The following is a 13,072-nucleotide window of genomic DNA, read 5'->3' on the forward strand; positions in this document are numbered from 1 at the left end:
AAAAATGTGTGAGAGAACTGACCCTTTTGGCAACCAGTGGAAGTAGGGTGTGTGCAATTACATGTGTGAGAGAACTGACCCTTTTGGCAACCAGTGGAAGTAGGGTGTGTGCAATTACATGTGTGAGAGAACTGACCCTTTGGCAACCAGTGGAAGTAGGGTGTGTGCAATTACATGTGTGAGAGAACTGACCCTTTTGGCAACCGGGGGTGGAAGTAGGGTGTGTGCAATTACATGTGTGAGAGAACTGACCCTTTTGGCAACCAGTGGAAGTAGGGTGTGTGCAATTACATGTGTGAGAGAACTGACCTTTTGGCAACCAGGGGGTGGAAGTAGGGTGTGTGCAATTACATGTGTGAGAGAACTGACCCTTTTGGCAACCAGTGGAAGTAGGGTGTGTGCAATTACATGTGTGAGAGAACTGACCCTTTTGGCAACCAGTGGAAGTAGGGTGTGTGCAATTACATGTGTGAGAGAACTGACCCTTTTGGCAACCAGGGGGGTGGAAGTAGGGTGTGTGCAATTACATGTGTGAGAGAACTGACCCTTTTGGCAACCAGTGGAAGTAGGGTGTGTGCAATTACATGTGTGAGAGAACTGACCCTTTTGGCAACCAGTGGAAGTAGGGTGTGTGCAATTACATGTGTGAGAGAACTGACCCTTTTGGCAACCAGTGGAAGTAGGGTGTGTGCAATTACATGTGTGAGAGAACTGACCCTTTTGGCAACCAGGGGGGGTGGAAGTAGGGTGTGTGCAATTACATGTGTGAGAGAACTGACCCTTTTGGCAACCAGTGGAAGTAGGGTGTGTGCAATTACATGTGTGAGAGAACTGACCCTTTTGGCAACCAGGGGGGTGGAAGTAGGGTGTGTGCAATTACATGTGTGAGAGAACTGACCCTTTTGGCAACCAGTGGAAGTAGGGTGTGTGCAATTACATGTGTGAGAGAACTGACCCTTTTGGCAACCAGGGGGTGGAAGTAGGGTGTGTGCAATTACATGTGTGAGAGAACTGACCCTTTGGCAACCAGTGGAAGTAGGGTGTGTGCAATTACATGTGTGAGAGAACTGACCCTTTTGGCAACCGGGGGGTGGAAGTAGGGTGTGTGCAATTACATGTGTGAGAGAACTGACCCTTTTGGCAACCAGTGGAAGTAGGGTGTGTGCAATTACATGTGTGAGAGAACTGACCCTTTTGGCAACCAGGGGGTGGAAGTAGGGTGTGTGCAATTACATGTGTGAGAGAACTGACCCTTTTGGCAACAAGTGGAAGTAGGGTGTGTGCAATTACATGTGTGAGAGAACTGACCCTTTTGGCAACCAGTGGAAGTAGGATGTGTGCAATTACATGTGTGAGAGAACTGACCCTTTTGGCAACCGGGGGTGGAAGTAGGGTGTGTGCAATTACATGTGTGAGAGAACTGACCCTTTTGGCAACCAGTGAAAGTAGGGTGTGTGCAATTACATGTGTGAGAGAACTGACCCTTTTGGCAACCAGGGGGGGTGGAAGTAGGGTGTGTGCAATTACATGTGTGAGAGAACTGACCCTTTTGGCAACCAGTGGAAGTAGGGTGTGTGCAATTACATGTGTGAGAGAACTGACCCTTTTGGCAACCGGGTGGAAGTAGGGTGTGTGCAATTACATGTGTGAGAGAACTGACCCTTTTGGCAACCAGTGGCAGTAGGGTGTGTGCAGTTACATGTGTGAGAGAACTGACCCTTTTGGCAACCAGTACAACATACCAGCTGCTGCATATTCCAATCTCTACACAGAGATGACGTCAGCACCCTACAAGTACAGCAGAAGAGGGCAAATCTCTTTGTAATGCAAATAGCATGCTCTTCTACTGCGTCTCTCACTACTGTCATACCACAGTTAGTTATGGCTTTGAATTCCACAAATGCCACGTGTGTTTTTGTCACACAGAATGCCCATGTTTGTGGGTTGTTGTTCACAATAATGCATGACATCGATTAAACCAGTAATGGTAATGCACACAGATAATGTATGTGTGTGCCAAATACACATATATACCTGTGACCTTCAATAGTTCCCATGTCTGATGCCTGCCACATGTGAATACATGGTATTTGCACTGGATAACATTATGACTGTGGTTTTCTGTGCGGGTACTGGATGTGGTATGTTTATATACAGTGTGAGTTGTATATGGTATCATCCTAGCAGTGAGGGATACACGTCTGGTCTGGGGCATATAGTCTACATGTTGTTGATGAACAGGTGCTGCATGTTTTCACCTGTTGTGGGAGTGGTAACAAGTTGTTCCATAGCAATGCAGTGACTACATGCTAGGATCCTTTCAGCTAGGGTGTTGTAACTACAGTAATTCATCAGCATTCAGTAATACTTCAGCATTCTTGGTGAGGGTATTATGCCAACCAAGGTCAGGGTCATACCAGCCTGTGCCACATGCTCAGAGATCCCTTCTATGTTCCCTATCATGTAGTCCAGGGAAGTACATCACAGGTCAGCCATAGTGGCATGGAAAATGACTGAGTCATATGTGTCCATGCCTCTGACTGACCTGTATGCTTGTGTTATGTGGTGGACCATAGTGCCCCACGGGCATATCACTGTGACCTTCACCTTGTCCAGCCTGGTGAGCGGGACCTCACTGTACCGGACAATAAAGGTACCTAACACTACTGTAGCAGGTGTGTTGTCTAGCCGTACAGGCTGTGACTGTTTGGCACACAGGATTTGTGTGCTATGTGTTGCACGTGCTGTGTTCCGGCTTAACGTATGCCTGTGTGCCAGCTGCAGAGGTGTCTGCTGCTCAGGCAGGATGCTATTCTGAGGCTCCACGAATGCCCCAGTGTGTTCATGTGTTTGGATTGCTGTCATTGTAGGTCTACATCAGACTGGTATTGTAGTCACTGTAGTATTTCATGCCACCTGACAGGTTATGCCAGTACTGGGTTCAGAGTGCTTAGTCCCCAGTTTGGCTATGTGGTTGCATCTCACACATGTGTTGCACATCCATGTGTAGGGAGAGGGTTGACTGTGTACATGTGGCAGCTGTGACATTGCCACATGACTCACATATTCCACAACTGTACCATAGAGGTGACTGACAAGTGACCTTTGCACATGCTACCATAGTATTGTGATTTCCATGGTGATTAACAGCACATAGGGCCAATGGGGAACAAGGTACAGAAGGTGAGTATGTGAGGGTGTAGTGCCTGTGATTAGTTAGCACTGGCATATATGACTGCTCACGTGGTCAAATGCCAGGTAAGTCATATGCAATGTGTCACAGGCAATGTACATGTGAACAGGATAAACAGTGACGTTCTGCCAAGTGAGACATGGACATACATATAGTAAGCTATGCAGATGTCACTAGGAATCCAGAGAAGCTCTGTAAATCTGCATTGCAGGTGGAATCAGTGTTCCAGGGTAACTGCAAGCAAACATGCATGCAAACAAAGCTACAGTAAGCAGGGCTGCATGTAGTCCATTGCACAACAAACAAGCTGTACCACTTCCAGTAGGTAGCAGTGCAAATATGCAGACACTATACACATGTACATGGAAATACACAGGTCAGATGGCCAGGGTCCAGTCTCAGCGCACACAAGTGTACAGACCATGAACCGTCAGGATGTACAATAACCGGATGGAAACCCAGGTGCTCACACCTGCAGTAATACACATGTCAAATAACAGACACTGAGCCTTCACTCAGTGGTTTCATACTTAGTAGGATGTATGCTACCTGTCCTGCCACCACAGTATCCCTGACATTTATGGGTACTCTCCCTCCTGTGAAAGTTAGTTTTGTGTGTTGGGGCTGTCTAGCATGGTATGAGATGTGAGCTTGCAGTGCTAGGGTGCTCCTGTGTGTCCTGTACCAGACGTGTAGTACTGCACACATATCAACATCCTCAAACATCCGCATTGCAGAGTCCAGTGTGGGCAACATGCCACTTTCAGTTTACATGTCCATCACTGCGTATCAATACTTTCATTACCTTATCCCCTGTGCTACCTATGTATGTGGCCTTCTGTTGACATCCTTACCACCAGTATGCAAACATGTGCAGATGATACACTATGGTACTTACCATGGGTGTAGACAACAGTACAAGACAATCATACCCTTACTGCATCAGGCATGCTGGGATATACCCACAATTATATCAACACACAGTACTGTTAACAACATGATACTATTACTACACGTCTATGTAGTCACCCAGTGCATCAGCAACATGTTAACCCGTACCTGCACTGATGTTACAGATTGCAGGAGGTGGCACAGTTTCATCATATACACAGGGTGTGAACTTGGTATGCCTGAGTCTGCCACTGATACCACCAATTGACATGTATGTGTATGTGTGTTGGTGAGGGACAGCAGTACAAGGTGGGGCAATGTTGATGCAGTGTGTGTGTGTGTATGCGGTAGCCCTAAGTGTTGTCAATTCGCATGTGTGTATGGATGCACACAGTTCCACCTCATGGCTGCCATATACCGGTGTTTGTGGACAGCCACAGAGTGTACCTGCCAGGTCATACAGATCAGTGTCTCTGGCCACGGACATGGTACCTGTGCCTTGCAGGGGTACTACGGACCGTATCTGGTACCAATCCAGACTAGGTACTGTCATTAGAAGCAGGTGTTCATTGACTGGACACAGATCCCTGTTGGGCCTGTCCAGAGCTACGTGCACGTGGTCTCCTGGGGCGGTCTGATGACAGCACAGACCCAGCATTGCTGGGGCTGCTGCTGGCACTATGGGGGCGGCAGTGTTGTCATCTGCGACGACTGCCAACTGCTGCTGTTGCTGGCATACACCCACGTCGATGCCTCAGCCGTCAACTATTGCCCTGGCTCATGGACATGTAGTTGTGGAACTGATCTAATATGTCCCCACAACGTCTGTCTATGACATCGGTGAAATTACGGATGGCAGCCGCAATGTCACGCATACTGTCAGTCATGGCTGTGTGACATGCTGTCAGCTCCCTCAGACCCTGTCTGGTGTACCGTTCCATATGTGACTGTGCCTGCATGACAGCCCGAAACATAGCTGAGGTTGTAAGACCTCTGTGGGAACATCTGACAGGGGAGAATGCCCACGGATGCTCCCACGAGAACCCCTGGACATCTGTCTGTGTGGTACCATCTCAGGGCCATGCCCATGGCTGCTGTGTGGGGAAGCATGTGCCACAGATACCACATTACCCTGGTCAATACCTACTGTATCCTGTCCATCACCTAGGGACATTGGTGACAAAGGATGTATTGGCAGGATGACTGTGCGCATTGATGGGGTTGACAGCTGTGTACTGTCAATTGGCTGACCAATGACGGACCCTGGCACACCTTCCTGTGCCATTACACAGATGTCATCATTATCAGTACCCGTGGCACCTGATTCAGGTTCCCTGCTGCATGACACTAGAGCAGCACCAGAACCTGTGGGAGGGAAACAGGAAACACAGTTTACAATGTCTACACAATGTTACCAGTGATGCATACATGCACACATGCACACATGCACACGTGCACACGTGCACACATGCACACATGCACAGGTGCACACATGCACACATGCACAGGTGCACACATGCACACAGTTGCACACTTGCACACAGTTGCACACTTGCACACTACTCAGTATGCAAGATATCAACACACAGACACACCTGCATGCATACACAGAGCACTACTAAGTGAGCCTAATATTACTATTACTATCAAGACTATTAAAGGTATTGTTAATACACACTCACCAGCATGGATAGACTGCATTGCTTTTACACCAGAGGGACCTGCAGAAGTGAGGAAATTAATGCCAGTGGGCACAACTGTGCCATTGTTACTGAGTATGATACAGGTCAGTAGTACAACAGTTGCCTTTCACAGGTCAACTGCTGATATTGAGAATATCACACTTGCACATTAAATACTATGATGACAGCTACAAACCAAGGACACACCTTACACATGCATTAACTACCAGTGTACACAACAGTCTACATATGGCATATTACCTGCACGCTCGTAGTCATGGTGCTGTGTGGCTCCAGCCTCCATCATAATGCAGGTCTGCTGCTGTTGTTGTTGTTGGTGGGCTGGAGCCACAACACTTATGAGTAGTCCCTCCAGGTGAGTGGGGGATGTGTAGCCACACCACCACCTGTGGCAACCTGTTGCCTGTGGATATCCGACGCACGCTGACGGGCATTTCTGATTAAATCACTGCAGTAATGTCGTACCTGCTCATATGTCCTATTATGCGTGCCTATGTCATTTACCCGATGGACCAGGTCTTGCCACAGTGCAGCCCTCTCCTGCTGATTCTGGCTGGTGCAGGAAAGGAGTATTGCATAATCCCGCACCAGGATCTGGTGTATTTCCTCATCCTCAGCTGCAGAGTATGCTGGATTGCGCTGGTGAGCCATGGTCCTGAAAAAGGAAATAAAATGATATCAGCAAAATATGTCAGCAGAATGTGGCACACATACTACACATGCTACTCAACTGTTGAGATACAACATATCTCACATATATAGCATCTGTCTGTCTATTGGTGGATACACATGTAAATGGCCAGGTATCAGTGCTCAGCCAACAACTGTGCAACAGTACCTGGCACACTCCATACGACATACTACCAAACCCCAGCAGTCAGAACACTGATTCAGGTCCAAAGCACTCCCTCACTCTGGGGGTTTGTATCAAGGTACTGTATGGGGTACATTATCACCTACTGTGATCTGACCACAAACTAATTGCCCTGGATATACATATCCCACCTCCAAAACCAGCACAAACAACTACAGTGAATAACATTTCAAACGCAAACTTTACACTTCGTAAGACTGAGATGGTATCCTTTAAGCCCACTGGGCCAGTGGAAGCCACAACCCACAATGCTGACTCCTTCACAAATGATTTCTACGGACATCTCCGAGAATGCATGGATCATGCAATCCCATATAAGACACTCTCCACAAAGGGAAAGCATCCTGTCTGGTGGACTTCAGCCATAGACAGATTGTATAACAAAAGATGGAAGCTACTGCAAGACAGAGCATAATTCCATAAAGGGAAGGCATGTCTGATCAGCACTAGTAAAGAGCTATGTTCTCTCATACAAACATCCATGGGCAACTGTGAGAGGGAAATCACCGGGGACACTACAGATAACCACAAGGCCTTCTTCAGTTATGTTAGAAACCTGGTCAGAAACCCTCCAATATGCTCATAGTTAGTACACAACAACAAATAATTCACTGAACCCACAGATATTGGCAACATTGTGGCAGACAGGTTCAGTGCAATTTTCCCCCCTCCCTCTCCCCCAAATGAAGACATACTTATCCCAGCTGAATGTAATCTCCCTGTCATCACAGATGTCCAGGTGAGAGCCGCCCTCAGAAAAGCAAAAAACACAGCATCAATGGGACCTGATGGTATCCCCGGCTGCATGCTACATGAACTCCAAGAGAAGCTAAACACACATATAGAAGTGCTATGTAACACTAGCCTGACTACAGGATATGTACCTGTACACTGGCGTACAGCAGCAGTGTTTCCACTCCACAAAGGAGGCACCTCTACATACCAATACAATACAACACAATACAATACAACACAATACAATACAATACAATACAATACAATATGCTATTGCCCCTGGGACTACAGCAGCATACTGTTCTGCTACCCTGACCATTGTGACACATGTGATGTGATGGTACCTGCTCCTGTCAAACAGTTACACAGGGTGACTCATATGGCATATTACCTATCTGACTAACATTCAGCAGGGGTATGTGTGACATGTACTCATGGGGAGTCTTGCTTCTTAACGCTGTGTGGTTTATTGCAGGGTATGTCTTATTTGTGGGTAGGAACCTATACCTCCGCCATGTGCTCTCTACTGCAGTGTCAAGGACGACACACAGCGGTCATTTAGGTTGTGGATGGTGTGAGGTGTTACTATGGTTGTTGGACATCTGTCATGGGTGTGACTTAAATATGTAAATCCAGGAGTGGTAACCTCTATGTGGGTAGTATGTGTGCACTCTGTGGTGTTGTCAGTCACTGTGCATTGGTAATGTGTTTGTGTGTATTGTCGCAGTGTCGTACATGTCACTGTGTCCTTCTCCATATCTGTAGCTGTCATGTGAGGTACATACCGTAGCAGCCATTGTGTGGTGTGGAGGGGTACACTGACCTACATGTCCATAGCTGACACACCATGTCTGCTGACACATACCATGTACAGGTATTCCAGGAATAGTGTGCCACTGTGACTATCATTGGGGGGACTATTGTACACATTTATGACCCTGTTCACCCCTGACATATGCAGTGGTGGGCAGCCAATCACATATCTGGTGGTTACTGGTGTAGGTGATTTGAAATGGGGTATGGTACTCCAGTTTCGACACTGGTGTTCACTCCATGCCTTTGTCACCAGGCACCTGTTGCAATACATCTGTACACATGTGCCTCACTCAGAATATATATACATCCCTCTCTCTCTCTCTCTCTATATATATATATATATATATATGTATATATATATATATATATATATATATATATATATATATATATATATATATATATATATATATATATATATATATATATATATATATATATATATATATATATATATATATATATATATGTCTATATATATATATATATATATATATATATGTCTGTATACATATACACATATATATATATCGATGTACATATATTGCTATTGATATGGAGAGGAGGGAGTGTGACAGAGAGGGGGTGAGAGTGACAGAGGGGGTGGGACAGGGGGAGTGTGAGATCGTCATATACACTCATATCTGTAGATAGTCAGATCTGTCTGTCTATGTATATGTATCTACATATATCTATATCTGTATGTGTGTATTACATATATATGTTTCTACATATTTTATCTATCTACATCTGTCTATGTATTCCTACATCCCTCTCTATCTATGTATACATATATGCATATTATATATATATATATATATATATATATATATATATATATATATATATATATATATATACATACATACATACATATATTGACATACATACGTATCCATATGATAGATAGGTATATCAACATGTTTGTTTACAAAACTGTATACACACACTAACATACTGCTAAACATACATAACTGTGAAACCTACTTTGTACATTGCACTACAACCTACATTCAACCTACATTGATATGTGCACATAGATGCCCTCACATACATATGTATGTACAGCCTTCACTGATAGTTGCTGTATGTCCCCTGCCCTATGCACATCTTCATATACATATAGATACAGACCAATGACACATATGGAGGGTTCACAGTATGTACACTTTTAAAGTATTACTTTACATTACCTGTGTTTGTCACAGCTGCTTGCGTTGCCTTTTGGATTGGTGTCCTGCTGCTGCTCCAGTTGACAGATGTCAGCTTTCTAGTAGGTTTTGTTGAGTGTTTTTGTTTGTTATGTTTTTTTCTTTTGTATTTCTCTCTCTCTCTCTCTCTCTCTCTCTCTCTCTCTCTCTCTCTCACTCTCTCTCTCTCTCTCTCTATGTGTGGACTGGGAGTACAGCATGCTTTTGTAGGTATCTGCATATGTCCATGTGATGGCCTCTGCACCAATTGTTAGCCAGCATTTGCTAATTGCATGCAGCCAGTTGTGTACTGATTGCAGTTCTCACTGTGATTTCAGGACAGTGCTATAAAAAGGTATGTGAGATAGACATAGCCCTTTCAGAGTTTAAGGGCAGGGACCATGCTGGTATGCTGTGGACACTGTTCTGTGAGTGTAAAGGTTAGTATCTCTCTCATATCTCTCTCATATTTCCGGCTGTGTTGTACATTAACATTTCTCCATTCATTTCTCCAGTTTCCTGTACTAAGTGTGCATGTACACTGACACCTAAGACTACTACTACTGTTAATGTGGATGTGTGTGCTTTCCTGTGGGACATGTGGTGTAACTGGTATATAGCAGTGGCTCTTGCACTTTGTTGCTATGGCTTCAATATTTGCCCTTTGCATTCACTACTTGTATGCCTGCTAGGTATCTTGACTGTAGTGTGTTGCTGTGGCTTTCCTATTTTCCATGTACATTCACACCTTGGAATGCTTGCTATATCTGCTAGGGTGTTACTGCATGCAGTGTGGTCTGGCCATGGTGTGGGCCTTGACATCTATTAGGGTATTTGAGTATGCTGCTGAGCAGGCCCCACAGACTCTCAGCTGCATCTTTTATCTGCCTCATGGAATGGTACATATCAGTGGGGTACACCCATTAAATTGTCTGGTATTCTGCAGTTGTGACTGTGGGTTAGCATGAGCATATGTATTACTACACTATTTCCGATGTGCAAGTGGTGCATACTTTCAGTACTTCATAGTTACCATTGCATGTGTTGTAACACCTTTCTGCCTACTGTTTGTACATTTCACAGGGAGTCTGTGGGGCATCCCAGTAACTCAGTCACTGTTGCTATGTCTAGGCTCTTAACTATTCAAATATGGCAGTGTCAGACCTCTCAAGTGTACAGATATTTGCAGGATGTCCACATTTATGCCTCATATTTTGGTCCATATCTCATGAACAGCTTTTTCTGGCAAATCACTCAGGGCTCAAATCAGACTATAGTGACAAAGATTTCAGTTTCAGACTTCATACCCTTCCAAACATCCAACATAATGCAAAACCTGTTACTCTCTCAACTGTCTAAGTTTGTTGGAGCAATATTTGAAATGTGTCCCTGTTTTTGGACCTTTGCTCCACATTTTGTATTACTTAGTCCTGATGTGTTGCTGTAAGTGGTTGTGGGGTATGGGCAGTGATTATCCTGCTGTGAGTATGTGTGTGGCTTGCAAGGTGCTACAGTGACATTATTACCTACTAGCTACCAAGTAGTATGGCTGTTTCTGTTCACACACTACTATTATAGTAATCCACTACATTTGACAGTAAATATACATGATATGCTTTGTGTACTACACATCCTATATTCCCTTTACATTCATTCCTACTATTGCATGATATATTTATTGTAGCACAATGTTCTTATATAGCAGTCATGGCTTACTGGTAAGTCATGCAGACTACTGTTTCCAAGGTCCTGGGTTCGGGACTGACAGTGGGATTTTAATTTGCTTTTGAGCAGACTACAGGCCTTGTCATTCAGAGTGACTAAGGCACTTTTAAATGGTTGTAACCGGGTTAGCGCTGGTTTGCACGGAGCTCACGCATGCGCACTTGCGTTAAGCTCTGCGCACACCCGCTTACAACTGCTTAAAAGTGCTTACTCTTTACGACACCAGCTAATTTCTTTGAAAGAAATGAAAATGGGGAGACAGGAAAGTGGTGAAAAAGGGGTCACAAAGAGGGTAAGACAGTTGGGAAACAAGCTCTGGTTTTGCAGGAGGGATGTAGGTAAGGCCCATAGCTGCCCATTTCTTCATCAGCAACAGCTGTGCATATGTTTGTAATTTGGTGTGACATTTGAAACCTTCCACCCCTGAGAGAGGTGTAAGGACAACAATAATACTTGTACAGCCAATTGTAATTGACAGTTTCCATGTCCAGCAAACGTGTGCAAAATGGGCAGCTATGTATGGGGCATAATTTTTTTGTGGGTACAGAGTGCCCTTTTTTTTTTTTTTTTTTTTCAGGTGAGAGTGGTATGTCAGGTACAGGAAGTCGGTATAGCTGGGGAGGTAGGTTGGGTAGGTTAACAGACAAGACAAACAAGACGATACAGGTGTGCATGACACATGTGGGGGGGTTACACAATTGACGGGGATGGATGTTTGGATATCTTGAGCCCATGAGCCTACAGATGGCAACAGTGGAACTGAGATCCCCACCCATGGGCAGTTGCCACTGTGCCTTCACTGCCCAGGATGGGGTTGTGCTGGGGGCTGTGTAGGCTGGGCAGCAGGCACGCCCGTTAGTTGTGCCACCCATGCCTCAAGCTGGAGTAGGGGCCCAAAAACAGCATCCCGGATCTCCCTACGCACAACAGTCTAGACATTATGGAGGGGGAGTGGATGTTCTCCTCTGGCCACACTTGCAGAGGGGGGGACGAGCCCCATCCCCTGCAGCGCTTCCACCCACAGGTGGCACAGGGCCACCGGAGGAGGGTCCGGCCTGGGCACTACTGCCAGGTGCACTCGCCAGCTGAGGAGGGAGAGGTGGGTCCGCTGGAACCCGCCTTCCCTGTCGTCCTATGTTTTGCATTATGTTATGACAGCTTGGGTTAGTAACGTACAATACCATTCACAATTAGTTGTAACAGCATGCATTAGTATTCCCATTAACCAAACACCCATATATTCAAACCACTGAACAGCAAGCATAACACATGCATAATTTGAACAGCAATACACAATCCAACAACATGCAGGGTTGATTGATGGCAACAGGCCATCAGGTTTGGATGTATGAACAGGGCACATGCATCAACGTACATGCAAATATGTATGAACCAACAGGACAAATGTCCAGGGGTGTTAATTGTGATTGCACATACCAATTTCACGTGGAATGGATTATATGTGGTTATAAGGTAGGGTGAAGAAAATTTTATTAACAACTTCAAATACCAATACATATGCTGTACATTTCTAATAGCTGCAGATATATACACACTACAGTTCTGCCTACAGTTTCCTATGTGATAACTACTTCAGGTTGGTGATAGGAATGTTACTGCTACATCAATATACATTTTCATTTTTATTCATACACATTCATATCTGGCAATGTTCAGCCACATCATCCTGCTACATTTGCTTTATTTAGCTATAGACAACTGTGGATGTTTGGTATTTCAGACAACCATACTATCTGCATATTGCAGACTGAGAGCAACATATCTAGATTTTGGGACACACATTCCAGCTGCGGTACCGTTTTCAACACATGTTACTGTTTGGTTCTGCCTGTCACATTCATTTCATTCTGTACTGACTGCAGTATACTTTATTCAGGAGTTATTACTACTTTATTGGTGGATTCATAACTCTTTCTCACACTCT

This window comes from Protopterus annectens, chromosome 2.part0 (assembly GCF_019279795.1).
Source record: "Protopterus annectens isolate FY-2018-M chromosome 2.part0, PAN1.0, whole genome shotgun sequence".
NCBI classification, from domain to species: domain Eukaryota; kingdom Metazoa; phylum Chordata; order Ceratodontiformes; family Protopteridae; genus Protopterus; species Protopterus annectens.